The sequence below is a fragment of the Nothoprocta perdicaria genome, unplaced genomic scaffold (genome assembly GCF_003342845.1).
Source record: "Nothoprocta perdicaria isolate Ctin4 unplaced genomic scaffold, notPer1 scaffold_13, whole genome shotgun sequence".
Lineage (NCBI taxonomy): Eukaryota > Metazoa > Chordata > Aves > Tinamiformes > Tinamidae > Nothoprocta > Nothoprocta perdicaria.
This window is the reverse complement of record NW_020454427.1, coordinates 8,014,605-8,030,454: the sequence shown is the minus strand read 5'-3', so window position 1 is coordinate 8,030,454 and position 15,850 is coordinate 8,014,605.

Here is a 15,850-nt window from a genome sequence, read left to right as displayed (position 1 = left end):
TTGTTGCATAGGAGGAGATACCTTCTTGGGCAGGTCACCTAGCCCTGGGACATATGAAGCTCCTCCTTGTGTAACCACGAGGGGCAGGTGAAGAACCCTTCGGCTACCAATGCACCGGCTGATTCGGTGGGTGCTGAGCCCCTGGAGCCCGGGTGTGTTTTCCCATGCTGGAAGTGGTCGTAAAAAGCCCGTGGGGCTCTCGGCCAGGGACACTGTGCCACCAGGAACACGGAGGGCCCTGTGGCATGCTCTGGAGCCACACTAGAAGATCGATAGTTTGCAGTGAGCGTGTTTTAGTCATCCAAACCTGGGGAAGGCTTTGGGGAAATCTAGGAAATGCCAGGCAAAGTGTCAGCTCCACAGCACTGATTACTGCAGAAGATAGGATTCATTGCTTTCAGCCTGTGTTGAGTCTAGTGAGGTTTTACACTGAAGCAACAGCGGACGCTTAACTTAGAGAGACTTCAGCTAGTGCTGGGAGAAAATTTATTTCAAACTTGATTCAGCCCAGTCAATTCAGACTTTAAGGATGCACAAAATAATTCTCCCATGTGTCTACCAACTTTGTTCAGTGTTTGAGGGTGTGTTTGAGATGTACATCTGCCCTTGGTAGACACACGTTTGCCTCTAAAGGTCAGAAGTAGATAGCTTTTCTTCTGGAAATAAGCAACTGCCAGCACTTGGAACCTATTCTGCAAGAAGATGAATGGCTATGCATGTAAAGCTAGAAAGACAGTGTTGCTCCACGTGGTTGTCAGCGTGCCTTTGTAATTGCACAGGCAGTGGGGGTCACTGGTATTTTTAAATGCATGAGTTTCCTGTTAGCACAGTTAGTTCTGCGCCTAGTAGATGTGCTGAGGACTTTCATCGCTAGCAAGGGGCTGTTCTCTGTTACAAAAGTGTCATTGTTCGTTAGCACCATCCTGCCTGGAGAAAGGTCTGGGCAAGGGAGCACCAGGTCAGCAGTTCGTCAGTGGATTTGGGTGAGGAAGGTTTGCTGGTGAATTTTGTTTTCTCGCTATTTTTATTCCCCGTCCCTTTGACCTCTTTGACTACCCCTTCCTTCCATTTCTCATCGTGAAATGATTAAGAGCCCTGTCTGCCTACACCTGAAAATCCTACACACAGGGTAGAGGCAGGCTGACACAGATACTGGCTAGCTATAACCTGCAGGCATAAGGGAAAAATGAACCACTTCTTACCTCTCCACCATATGTCAAGCATTAATAATAATAATAAAAAGAATTTTTGCCGTATTTGTGTTTTTGTGCAAGAAGGTTGCTGTGACTTTTACCAGAATTATCAGATGTTTCTCCCGTGGCTTCACACACCAAGATAATTCCCCCTTGCCCCGGGACTCTAGATGCAGTGCCCCGTCCTCTGCCCACATGGCCATTTGTGTCACTCTTGGCCAGTGCTGGGGTCACTGGCTTGGCAATGTGTTGTGCCTGCTCCTGCCTTGCACGTGGGAGGGCTGCAGATACCGCCGCGTGGTACTTGCCATCCCTTTGCCATCCCGGTGTCCCCTGAGCACTGGGGTAAGCAGGTGCTGCTGTGCTTGGTGTCCTGCCACAGGGGTGGTGGATGTGGCAGTGGCCAGCGGCTGTGCGTGCTGTGCCTTTGTGGGCTCCCCTCTGCAGGAAGGTGCCCCTGTAAAGGGTCTCGCTGTGGAGGTGCCCAGCGGCTGCACTGGGCAGTGCAGCCCATTTGGACGGTGCTGCAACCCAGTGGACGGTGCAGCCCATTTGGTGGGTGTCGCGTGGAGCCCCCTGAGCTGCGGGCGCTGCTGGCGGTGCCAAAGCCGCCGTGCTGAAGGGTTGCGGTGCTTGCGATGGGGGCTCAGGGGCTGGGGGCCACGGCCTCTGGTGTCTGCACCCTGCAGCAGGGCAGAAATGGTCTGCTAGAGGGTGCTGAGAGCCTTTCTACAGGGGGAGAACACACGCAAGTATTCCTTTCATCTCTCTCACGTGTCAGCGTAAAGCATATTTGTGCAGGAATAAGGAGACAGACCAAGATTCTCTGCTTTCCTGGATTGTACTGAATTTCTGTATTAATAAACAGCTTTAAAAGATCCCTCCAAAGTTTAAGAGGCTCTTAGCAGGATGTCATTAAATAGATCAGGTCCAAATGCAATTGGATTTTATTGAATTGGTTTTGTGTGCAATTTCTGTGTTAATAGGAAAGATAATACATTTTTAGGAAAAATATTTAGAGCTAGGATGGATGGGCAGAGAGAAGGTGTCTCAGTGGAAAGTTAATCTTTCTGCACGCAGTTTCCAACAGTGTTGCTTACCTTGGAAGGAGGAATTAATACAGTGAATTCTTCAAAATATGTTAGAGCTGTTCATGATTCTCTTAAAAGTTACGGGCTGATGAGATTCAGCACTTAAAAATTGAAACTTTTTATTGTTTTGCCATGGCCCAAATTAAGATTGATTTGATCTGCCAGTACAGTGACCTTTACAAAGTACATTAATTTATCACTTGATTCTTGTTCTGGGAGGTGAGGAGAAGGGAGGAAAAAGAAGAGGTTGAAAGAGAGAGCTACCAAGATCTCACAGCTGCCATTTGTTATTATCTTGGAATCAATACATTCCTTGTAAAAGTCTTTACTTTCTGGAAGTTGTTGTAAATAAGAATATGGGACTCTCTTCTTCAAAAACTGTTGTAAACTTAAAACTTCGATTAATACACAGTTTTTGGAACAAACAACAACAACCAAAAAGCAGTGAAACCTGAAGAGTACATACAAGACACCCACGGTGCCTCTGCTCTAAGCTCAGTGTTCTCCGTCGTGGTTAGCAAGTCCTGGCTTATTGCAGGGAACAGGAGGGGAGCCCTGTGATTCCTTCAGCAGCTAGTTCTGGTCTCAAAGGGAGGAAAGTTAGTGAGAGGATGTACAACTAAACACAGTCAAGATTCCAAGACTGCGTGAGAGGGGCTGTTTTGGGTACACAGTGCCATTTTTTTGCTATGTTTATGTAGTTTAAATTTCTCAAGAGAGTACTTCAAGCCATAGTTTCCATATTGTATTTTTCCTCTAGGTTATGATTTGTGATTGTTATCTCTGTTTGAATTTCCAATACAGGTTTCAAAGCATTAGGCACCTGTGGAACTTCCCTGACATGTATTTTTCTGCACTAAATGAGCTTGCTGTTACGCATTCTTTGTATGCTCATTTGTAATAGAACCGCTAAAAAAGGGAAAACTGGTTATAAATCTTAATCTATGTTGCCCATTAGGTTTGCTTTGTTATTGTAAAAAGTTATATTTGGAAGACTCTAGAGAGGCACCGTATGATTGTGAACAACTAGATAAGAAGATATGGGAGGCTTTGGACATTTCTGTACAATTTCATTGAAGTACCTACCATACCCAACTGAAACAACTAAACAACTAAAACAGCTGTGTGCAGATGTGTGATTGACAACTAAAACAGCTGTGTGCAGATATGTGATTGTAAGAGACTTATGGAGGCAAATAGCTATGAAAGAAGGGTGTGCTAATTACACGTGGCTTCCTTTAGTATGTTGCAGTGCTTCTCGTTCCTATTCATGGATTCTGAGACTCTGACTCATCACTCCGAGGTGAGTTGTCATAGCACGTTTAAAATTGGAAAACTAGACTGTAAATCACCCAGCAACTAAGGCAAATTTTTCACCGCCGCAGACTAACTCATCTACATAAATGTGTGACGCCGACCTTGAAACTCTCTGCATAACTTCATTGCAGACAGTAGATTCCTCCTTATAGTAGCTATGCATATATGTAAGTGGTAGTGGGTTTGAAGCAGCGTATGTTTTCGTACACGGTCCAAAAATGAATTTGTTAACAGGTCTTATTTAATTTCTGCTTTTTGCTTGAAATTGGACTATAGTGCTCACCTTTCCACCTCTCTTAGGAAAAAGGACTCAACAGTTACTTTTTAATATTCCCAATAAGCTTTAATGAGCTTAGTAAAAAGAAACAAGTAACTAATTTATTAAAATCCTTGCAGCTTCTCAGCACGTAATTCAAAATTTGAAAATACTAGGGAGAGATGGAGAGAATCTAACAACCTGAAAAAAATAGCAACTTAAATACAAGTATTTTTAAGCCTTCCTACTGACAACATATTCAGACAACTTACAAGCTTCAGAACAGTTAAAGTTAAAAATATTCAATTTGATTTTTTCTATGATTTTTTCCGTGTTGATGTGTGTCAATATTCTTAAATTGTTTCAAAGTGAATAGTTAGGAATAGTTATGAATGAATATTAGGTCAATAGTTAGGAATGAACTTCAGTCTGAGATGCTTTATCTGGTTTGGTTTTTTATTTAAAAAAAAAAGCTGGGCTTATTTCCTTGATATATTTATTTTAAATGCAACAATTAAAATGTAAAAAAACACATCAAAATAGGTGTATATTTTTATTATGTATGCCGGATGTGTTTTAACAAAGAAATATTTAATTTTTCATAGTATAATTTGTATCAGTGCTCTTGCTGGTTTAGAGATGTTATACAGTAAATAAACAGTGCATGTCAGTCATTACACACAGCTAGTAGTTTGTATTTATGGTTGAAGATAAATTCTTAGCTCTCTTTGTTCTTCTTTGTTTTCTGTTGTTAATAGACTCTGTCAAAAAGATTACTTACGGGAGGCAAGTTCACCAAAAAGTCTGTTTATTACTAAAAAACATATGCACAAACACATATGTAGCACTCAGTTATCTAATACACAATTTGTATAGATGCACAATAGATGTTTTGTAGTGTGTTTAAGCAATCATTAGTTTTTAGCCTTGATGGTTTTAGGGAAGCTGTCTGAGGGAGGGACCCTTGGGAGCACTAACCAAGTCAGGGAAATTAAATGTGACGTGTTGTGATGTAACCAAAGTTATTTGGTGAGGAGAGGGCAAATGAGTGAAGATATCACAAACTTTTAGAGCTCCTTTAAACACAAGGGGTTGAGGGAGGAGTTTCTGTTGTGGGGAGCATTTGATTTGTTTGAATAGGAATCATAACACCTTAGTCCCTCTTAACTCATCATGTTTGATCATCAACCTGATTTCAGTCAGAGGAGGGAAAAGAAAAGAAATATCCATTTATTGACAGTAACAGAGGTAGAGTGGTTCAGTGACATAGCTTGCTGTATTAGTGGATAGATTTATTATGAAGTATTTTAGTTTCTGAATACTAAGGTACAGACTTATAATTCAATTCAAAATATTTTGAATGCATGTTACAATTCAGTATTAAGTCAAAAAAACTTATTCTGAAACTGAAGTATTCATTATACTGCAAGTCCTTTTCACATGTGTTTAAATTTAGCTTTTTTTGGCTGCAGAAGAGTTCTGATTTAAAAGAAGGGCAGAAGAGGGTGCACATAGGCAGTAATTAATCCTCTAAATGAACACTATGTTATGTAATTTCTCTGACAGATAATTTTTCAGATAAAACTGCATATAGAGTGTGTCTGTACTGACAGTGTTCCAGTGTACTTGTTATCACAAAAGGAGGAAATAGCAGCAAATTTGCAGGCTTCTCAAAGAAGTCTGCAGTAGTCTCAGGTGTTAGTCTTTGGTAAACAGGTGATTATATTGCCCGTATTTATTTTTAATAAATCTTTTTTCTCCAAGCAAAACTGTTGGTGTGTCAGTACCAGATTGCCTGTTTACGATATGTATGCCGACATCTGTCTACTTTATAATTAAACGGGCGCCTGCTAGACATCAGTAGCCAATACATCTACAGCGGCCTGGAATGTGTATAGCCAGTGCAACTTGTCATTCCCTTGTGCTCCTCTTATTTCTGCACGCTAAGCCAACTAGACGAACTGCTGTTGAGAAGCTGTCAGGGGACGCGTGTCAAGCACTAGGTGTATCATGCGACCAGACCGGCGCTGGGACGGAGAAGTCGCTGCTTGCAGGGGGGGAAAAAGTGACCTTGTTCTCTCAGCGTTGTCTTTACGCTGAAAGGAACAGATGAGACACTAAATTATTCACAGGGCTGAACGCCTGTAATTGTTAGCAGGGGTGGCAGCAGCAGAGTGTAGAGACAGGATTTTTTTTTTTGTTAAAATGTCTGATTCTGAAGCTCATCAAAGGATTCTTTTCACAAAACTGTCTCTGGGAATTTGGGTATTAAAGGTTTGTGGGGCTGAGAGCGGTTTCTTCCTAAGGATCAAGAGAGGGAATATTTTCTTGTTACCTTTGTGAGAATCTGTGTTGAAATAAAGGTTAATATTAATGACAGGTCTTCAGAAATGCGGTAACGGAACAAAGAAGGGCTGCGGAAAGGGTCTGCTGTTTCCGCAAGGAATCTCCTTGCGTGGGTTACAGTGTTAGTAATGAATCATAGAATCATAGAATGCCGAAGGTTGGAAGGGACCTCAGAGGTCATCGAGTCCAACCCCCCTGCTCACGCAGGGTCACCTAGAGCACGTGGCACAGGGCTGCATCCAAGCAGGTTTTAAAGATCTCCAAAGAAGGAGACTCCACAACCTCTCTGGGCAGCCTGTTCCAGTGCTTTGTCACCCTCACAGTGAAGAAATGCTTCCTTAAGTTCCTGTGGAACTTCCGATGCTTCAGTTTGAAGCCATTTCCTCTAGTCCTATCGCTGTCCACCACTGAAAAGAGGCCTCCCCCCTCCTCCTCACTGCCTCCCTTGAGGTATTTATACACGCTGATCAGGTCCCCCCTCAGCCTCCTCTTCTCTAGGCTGAACAGGCCCAGCTCTCTCAGCCTTTGCTCATAGGGCAGATGTTCCAGGCCCCTGATCATCCTGGTAGCCCTGCGCTGGACTCTCTCCAGCAGCTCCACATCCCTCTTGTACTGGGGAGCCCAAAACTGGACACAGTACTCCAGATGTGGCCTCACCAGGGCTGAGTAGAGGGGGATGATCACTTCCCTCGACCTGCTGGAGACGCTTTTCTTAATGCACCCCAGGATCCCGTTGGCCTTCTTGGCCACCAGGGCACACTGCTGCCTCATGGTCAACTTGTCGTCCACCATGACACCCAGGTCCCTCTCTGCGGGACTGCTCTCCAGCAGGTCCACCCCTAATCTGTACTGGTGTCCAGGGTTATTCCTCCCCAAGTGCAGGACCCTGCACTTGCCCCTGTTGAACCTCATGAGGTTTCTCGCCGCCCAGTCCTCCAGTCTGTCCAGGTCCCTCTGGATGGCAGCACAGCCCTCAGGGCTATCAGCTACTCCACCCAGCTTGGTATCGTCGGCAAACTTGCTGAGGGAGCACTCCAGCCCTTCATCCAGGTCGTTAATGAATAAGTTGAACAGGACCGGACCGAGAACTGACCCCTGGGGGACACCACTAAGTACAGGCCTCCAGCTGGACTCCGCACCATTGACAACCACTCTCTGCACCCTGCCATCGAGCCAATTCCTAATCCACCTCCCTGTCCACACATCTATCTTAAAAGGCTATGTGCAATAATTATACTGTGACTTTACCTGTATATTTTAAATAGAAATTCCTATGTTAAATTCTACTTGCTGCTGCTTGACAAGGGAGCTAGTGACCTACAAGCTGCTCAGGAATTCAAATTAAAAAAAAAATAAAATCTAAAGCTTTTAAAGTTTTCCTTCTTTTTGCAAGTAATCCCTTGCAAACTGAGCAGATGTGCAGAAATGCTTATTGTTACCCTCTAAAACTTAAGATAAAAGAGTATATTGCTCTGTATATGGGCCTAAGAGTTTTAGTGGTCCAGTTGAATGTTCAAGAGTTATGCAGAAACTCCTGTCTGTTCCTCTTTGGTGCTGTGCTCATGCTTTGCTCCTGCTTTCCGTGGTCCCCTGGATTGTAAAGCTGGTGGGAGGGGGAGCTGGTTCGTGGGAAGCCACCAGTGTTTTCCATCCTTAACCAGAGATGTGATGCTCATGGTGGGACTTCCTTTCTGCTCAGTCTTGACCGTTTTCATTACATCTTCTTATCCCAGCCTTCTTTCTTGCCCCTGATTCCCAGCCCAGTTTTGGAAGTTACCCCCAGCCTCGGTTGCCCCCGAGGGCTCCTGCTTGTCACCTGGTGGCCACCAGGCTGGTGGGCGCTCTCCAGCTGTGGTGTCACCTGTGAGGCCCATCGCGTGGCCACGGGCCAACAGTTACAAAGGGACCAAACGCAGCTCAGGTCAAGGCAGCCCCAGATGACTCCTGAGAGCGTGCGCTGTCAGATCGGTGCAAAGTCTCTGGCCTTTCCCTGCCTTTGGCAAGAATCGGGTGCACTGGGCAACCTGATCTGCGAAGGCATCATAGATTAAAGCTTTCTAAAATTAAGAGCATCTGGCTCATCTTCCCTGCCCGAGGGAACTGTTTGCGTAAACACTGTATGAAGGGCAGTCAAAGCAAATTGACTGAAAACGGGTCAGATTTCTTTTAAACACCTGTTAAGAAGTTGCTTTTTCCTTTTTTTTAACTTATGTTCAATGGAATAGGTGCAGTATCTTAGCTACCTAAGGAGAAAAGGCAGCAGCGTTTCAGTGCCCTGTGTGGAAGGGCACGACTGGCATCACCGTGCCCAGTTTTATACGAGGCTGCCGTAGGGAGCGGCGCGTGGAGCGCCGGGCCTGGCTGCCGCCCTCCCTGGGCCGCCGTGTTCCGCGCTAGCCGAGGTGCAGCAGGAGCAGCGCGTGCTCCGCACTGGGGCACTCTGTGCCGCGTGGGGAGGAAGCGCAGGTAGTCGCCCGCTGCCCTTCCCTCCCTTCTTATAAAACATGTTCTGCATGGTCTTTTAATTTTGAAAGGTTAGGTGAGCTGAATTTCTTGTGAGCATCTGTTTCTTCCTGTTGGCTTCCTATGGAGTTAGTAGAGAATACAGACTGAATAGTGCCCTGAGTCCTCCAAAGACCCTCAAAGCTTTTCCCTTTAGGTGCATGGGGAAACTCTGGAGTTTTGGGTCTAGGACTGAAAAACCACACTTGGGATGTCAAAGTCTCAGTTGATGATGCCAGCCTGCTCTGCAGCTTTATGGAGAAAGCTCCCAGAACTTGGAGAACATCAGACTTGCTGAGGTTGCTGGGAGAGCTGTGTCTGTCCCCCCGTAAGCATGACGCTGGCAGATATCGTGGCGGTAGGCGTGAGCCTTCAGGACTGCCAGCCCAGCTAGGTGCACTGCTCCCTCTCCACCTCCCTGTTGGAACTGCTGCTGCACTGCTGTGACACAGCCGTGGAGCTGGGACCTGACTCCCAGTCACGTCGGGGCCCTTCCAAAAGTCACGTGCAGCCAGTAGTGGTTTTGTTGGTGTTGCTGCGAAGGGTGAGTAAGAGCTTGAAGAGGAGGCAGAAGATGAAGCCTCACAGGGATGTTTTTGACCTGATCACAGAGGATATGTTGCCTCTCTGGGGCAGAAGCTCCTGGTCAACTTCAGCTCGCCACGGAGCAGGAGCTGCTGCCTCTTGAGAGCCTGTCTCCTCTCCGGGAGCTATATGAAATATGCCCAGTGTGCCAAAGCTTCACAGCTGCCCTCTGCAGATGCACAGGGACATAGCCCCACATAGTGATAACAGGTAAGGTAGCAGTGGTTTACACTGTTATTAGTGATGCTGTCTTTTGTTTCCAAACCACTTTCATTTTAATCGAGCAAGTAGATCAGAATTTGGAACCAGATACATTTTGCTTTTGTAATATCTAAATACCCCCAAAGTGAGGAGTTTTGTCTCTGTGAGGGCATTGTTGAAAAATAGTGTGAGTTACCTAAACTTGCAGTCTTCCACCAATGTTTGCCTGGACAGGAGTGTTTCCCAGGTGTGGGGTGAAGGCTGGTCAAGGGCTGGGTCACTGGAGTTACTTGAACATTCTTAACTCTGCCTCTTCCCCAGTCCTCCTTGACTATTGTATTTTGCACAGTTTTATCATGATGCGTTATTATGAGGGGGCAAACTTATCAGCACTGAAATATTTTGGAATATACAATGCAGAACGGGTAAAGTTGTGAAATTACTGACGTAAACCATCCAGGTTTTGGAAATGCAGGCTAGTTTCCTGGGCGGGTTTGTTATCTTAGATCCTAGAGAGAAGCCTGTCACATCATCTCATTCACAGCTCTTGCTCAATACTTCCCCCCAGCATGCCCTTTATAGGTATTTTTGTATGTGTATAACGTAAACATGCACACAGACATATACTTCTCTATCTTATTTTTACTGCTAAACTTTTAAGCAATAAGGAAGTGGGATGTGCTAAAATCAGTTCATAAGTTACAATATATGACTTGGACAGGCCTCAGAGCTGTCCATCTGCCCACCTTTCTAACCCTTCTTATGTGCTTTGGTCTAGCTTCCATCACAGTGCTTCACACCTTTGTGCAGTCCCCAGTCTTTGTCTGGCTGTTCTTGGGATTCAAGAGATTTATTTATTTATTATTTATTTCTACTCCTTGCTCTTTGGGTGTGTGAATTCTTTGATTTCACACACTTAAATTCCCGGCTACCTGATGTAGAAGAGTACTGAGGGTTCCTTTATTCCTCCTGTTCACCTATGTTAAATATAAACTCCACAAATACCAGCCTATATCCTACGCCAGATCTTTTTCTTTCTGGATATCTGCCCCTTGGAAAGCCCAATTAACTTCCCCGCACACACATAAATTGTATTGCTAATCCTGCCCTACAGCTCCCTGAAGCACAACCAGGCAATATGTGCGAGGCTGCTGATGAGAGTGCTTGGAGTCAACCTCTGAACAGCAGGGGGGTTCAAGGAGGTGTGAAGTAGCCCATTCATCCTTCTCAGCTGAATAAGAACACCCTGAGAAGATGAGTACATCCTGAAATGATAACCGAGTGGTGTGAACCCCTTCATTCATCCTGCTGGGTATTCTCATCCTTTCACCTGGATGCTTAAGAGCCTGTGATATTCATCAGACGGGCTCCAGTCTCATGGCTTATCTACATCAGTGGTTTTCAAAGTGCACTCTTCTGTCAGCATAGCTGTGTCTGCACCATAAATTTTGCTAGCTTAGCTATGACAGCGTCTAGTAAATGCAACTATGCTGGCAAAACTTTCCAGTTTCTCAGCACTGTGTGTTTCTGAAGCGTGCTCCTCAGCTCTGCAAGTGCAGAGAGAGAAGTTTTTTGATGCTGCCGTATATTCAGGTGATGGGTGTTTTTTCAGCCCTGGCTATTGCTGAAGAACAGAGGAGAGAGGCAGAACTGTGTTTAGATTTAGAAGCATTTAGACTTCTGGCTGATGTGGTTGAAAACTTCTCGGATCTCTTACTATGTTAAAATGTCATCCCATTTTGGATGAACAGGAACAGGACAGAACTCCTTTATGCAGGACCAGCAAACCTTCCAGACCCTCCCTTCCTGAATATACCTCAGACTCTCTTTCTGTCCCTGCATAAAACACGTCAGGTATCAAGGCAGTTGAGGAAGAGGTTAGATTTAGAGTGCTCAGAAAAGCCCTGACTGGAAGGGGATTTATACCCTTGACTATAGTCATGATATTGAACTATATGTGATTTTCTTGGGCTTAAGGCCATGCTATAGAAAAATAATGAAATAGTGACTCTTCTGTGCAGTTTCGTATTAAAATTGAACTGGAAATATTTGAAACAGGATGGAAATTAAATTACCTGCTCATCTCACCAGATAGTCCATCTGGACGTGTCTGGGGTGTCTTGACTGTCATTGTGGAAGAGATTCTGTTGCTGCTCGTGGTTCTGCTGTTCCCATCCTTGAAATGAGCTGCAGCCTGCAGTATTCCTGGCTTTCAGTCTTCTACCTGTGCCCGCTAATAGATTTAGTAGAAAATACAATTAGGTGTAGTAGAATTAATTCTTAGGCAACTGTGGAACTCATTCTGAAAAGGATTTTACTGGCGATTGTTAAATATTTCCATTATTTGGTTATAGTTAATTATACATGTGTTTGCAGACCAACTTCTTAATTATCTTATTAAGAGATGTTTTAAGGGTAGAAATGGCTCATCCTTTAGAGGCTGCCTGCCCATCTGCTACCAAATTGACCTGTTACACAGAAGGATTTTTTAATCAGTGCTTGAATGAAGAATATCTGGATATTGCCCTAAGTGGGAATAAGGTTTTAAAGCAGCAGCCTTTGGAGGGAGCTCTTTGGATATTCATTGCTTATAATAGAAGCTTACCACTTTTGCAGAATTGGGATCTTCTAGCAACGAGATGATGTCTTTTGGTGGAAATTGGTACCTGTCAGAGATCTGAGCCCAGTGCTCTGGGGCTGTCACTAGGTTGTGCAGTGAGAGCCTGCCCTGCTTTCTCCAGGTGGAAATTGTGCCAGAAGGGGAGAGGCAGCTGGGCTTGGTAGCTGGGCATGGTACCTACAGGTAACAGCTACAAGCAGAAAAGGAAGTCAGCAGCAGGTACTTCCTCCTGATGCTTCCCTAGCTTCATGAAGGAGGATTAACATTATTAAGAATTTATTATTTGCTGCTAAATACTGTTGCCAGAGAGCAGTTGAGTTGATAGTCAGTTAGGGCCACATCAGAGTACACCGTGTGGAGGCATTTGAAGAGAAACATAGTCCTTTGAACAAATTTGCCAAGAACTGTAGGATTTTATTTTGTCTCGAGTAGCCAGCCAGACAGCTTGTTTAAAAATGCATTAGTGTTTTGTTTGCATTAATCCAAATTTTAGTTCTGTTGAAATCAGAGACAAGACCTGGGAGTTAAAAGTGGAATGGGGGTGATGAAGGGCTAAGAATTTTTGCATTACCTTTAAAGTGTGGTTAAAATCTGATGCTGTAAAAGGGAGGATCTGAAAGAGAGCCAGAAGAGGGATTATAAAAAGGAAGTGATCCAGCAGGGCAAACCACCTCCAGCCTTTACTGTCTGTTGATGTTGGATAGTGTTGAAGAGGAGACAATTAGAGGTTGTGACAAGATGAAACAGCTTGTACTGAGAGTGAAGCAGAAACCTGGGGAGGAGTGTGGGAGGCGAGACAGCTGATGCAGTCCCAGCTGATAGGAGGCTGCGCTACGGCAGTAGGGTTTGTTAATATAAACTAAAGTTAAACAGTGCTTCGCTGTGCTTCGCTCTGTATAGGCATTAGCCGACACGTTTTGACCCCTCTGTGTTACAGAAGAGATAAAGGGGTGTTGTGTGAGTACTTGGTACATCTAAGTTTCTTGGGAGGTTTTTCACCAGGCCTGAGATTCTGTGTCAGAACTTGGTATGGGAAGGGCAGCGCTCTTGGGAGAGGTGAATGAGCTTGCTGAAAATAGAGTTGATTAAACATTTTTGTTGTTTTTATGTTTGTTTTTGTTTTATTATTTTTAGTACTTGTACTTGTTATTAGTCTATACTAAGGTGAGGCACTAACCATTCTCCAGGTGCTCAGGACCGAAGGGTCCAGTTCTCCACGTGCTCGCTGTGAGAGGAAGACCCTTCTGGTGGCTGTGCCGGTCTCTGGGCGTTTGCACTGTGGGAGCCGCTCCGCACGAACCCGAGCTCCGTCAGCCCCACGTCTCGTGGCGCCGAGCTGCAGCACTGGCCTCTCCTTTGCTCTTCTCTCCTCCCTCTCCTGCGCGTCCTCGGTGACATCCTCGCTGCAGTTTCCTCAAGTCCTCCTCGCGATGCCAGAGTCCTTCAAAGTGATATTTTCAGCTCAGCCTTGTGACTGTAAGCGCAGCCCTTGCATGTCACATGTAATGTACTTCCCATCCCTCGTAGTGACTTGAGATGTATTATTTTTGAAAGCTCGCTGCTCTGTCAGGTTGTTTGAAATTAACACAGAGTTGTTGGGAGAAGGGGGAGTTGGATGACAGACAGCCTGCTCAGATGGTGGGGCTGACCTGCTGATAGCTTTGTTCTCCGAGCTGCATTGAAGAAAAAAATGTTCTCTGCCTGGCACTTGGGGACTCCTGCACCTTTGCTGATGCCTGGGGCTTGTTCTGTCTTCTCCTACATCAGTTCCTCCATCCCACTCGTTTCAGTTAAAAATCCCTCGATTGCCGTGGCTTTGAACTGAAATGGCTTTGGTTTTGAAATAAAAGTGGTCCTTTTAAGAAAGTTTTGAGCTGGTATAAGAGTAAACTTGGGAGGGCCTGTCCAAGAAGGAATTATCCTAGTGTAATTCAAGAGACCATTGAGGTAGCTTGATGATGAAAAAATAAAATCTTGTCTGAGAGAGATAGAGGGGGAAGTAGGTGATGGCATAAAGGATTCCTTGCAAGTTTAAAGGGGTGGAGGAAATCATTTGGCCTTTGTAAGAGCCCTGGGTGAACTTCTCTGTGCTCATTGCCGAGTAATGAATTATGCAGTGCTGACTTGCACAGTTTATTACTTGGCTCTGCAGTAAATAAGGCACCGAGTTCCTCCTTCCTGAAGTGCTCTTTATTCGCTTCCTCTGCTCGTCTTTTCCTACTAGGCTCTCCCATCTGTGCTTGCAGTGGCCCTTCTCCTCCCCAGTGTGCGCACGCACATCAGCCTCTGGGACTAACCAGGACCCTGCAGAGCTCAATACCCCTTGATAGTCCTGTTAACTTCCCGCACCCTCCTTGCAAGAAGCTTTTATAGTGTCTCAGAGGGGCCATTTATTAATTCCATCTCTCATGAAGCTGCGATTTTTAGATCTGCCACGTAACTTTTCATTAGTATTGCACCTTGTCATGATAGCAGATATGAGTGCTCCCAGACTGATATCAGGAAGACGCTGCAGTATTTTGTGCTGGCTTTCCCTTTATTCCGCGCCCCCCGCCATTTATAATCTAACCTTAAAAAAAAGGCAGGATGGTTGGTGACTTAAGGAGGCTTTTTCTAGTTGTAGTTTGTGAGCTGCTTGTCTAGCAGGGCCTCAGTCTTGCGCTCCCCCTTAAGGATGCTGACTTGGGATGCATCCTCCCCAGTTTCTGTGCTGGGAGACAGACTTTTATTATTAAGAAGTGGGTTTCTAGATATGATGACCTGAAATATCCATGTATTAGGAGTCATCAGTTTGACTAATGGCACACCGTGGCTACAGATCATCCTAAGCACCTCTTCAAAGTGTCATTTTTCCAGCTCAGTTGATTTCTGACATATCTCACTTTATCAGCCATTGAAGTGGAAATTTCATCACTCTTTTATGCCTTTTGAGCTTTTCTTAGTATTTGTTTGTAATAGGTTTTATGGGTGATTAGTTGCGTGAATTGTGGATATATTTTTGTGGACAACAGATTTCCTTAATTTCTCTTCAATTGTACATTGCATTTAAACTTTTAAATTTACTTGATGTCTCTATCAGCTAAATTTGCTTTGTTCTTTCGATATTAGAAGGCATGCGAGTATTATACTTATCAAAGCAGCAGAAATATTTCTATGCAATTACTGATTGAAAGGAAATTATGCTGAATTTATAATGATTAGTTACACTCACGTAGCATCTATTCACTAGAAATGCATGGCTTTATGTTTTCGCGGGCACTGTCAGTGTCCACAGTAGGCTTTGTCTTGACCCATGGAAGCCTCTTCTCCATTTCAAGTGAGTCTGCTGCTGCTCGGGGAAGTGTTGCAGTTCTTTTAGTGATCATGTTTATAAGGACTGTATTGGGAAGTGAAACTTGTTCCTGATCTCACCAAGCATTCAGGCTGTCCTTGCAGTAAGTGACTAGTGTGCAAGGTTTGGTGATTATTAATTCATGGCAATGATAATTATCAGTGATGATAATAGTGATTTGAGGTTTTGGGTGCAATTGTGAATGCTTTCTTTGGACCGTCTAAAATCTTCTGCTAGATTGAAGCATTTGGAGGTAAAGCTGTTTTTTATGTAGCATGTAGCTCATTCCATAACTGCTTTGAGGGGAGGAGGAGGAATTTGGCGCTCAGGAGTGTGTTGCTTCCATTATTGTTACTTGTGAAGTCGAGATGAGGATGTGTTTGGCCACCTCAGTAACAATATTTAGTA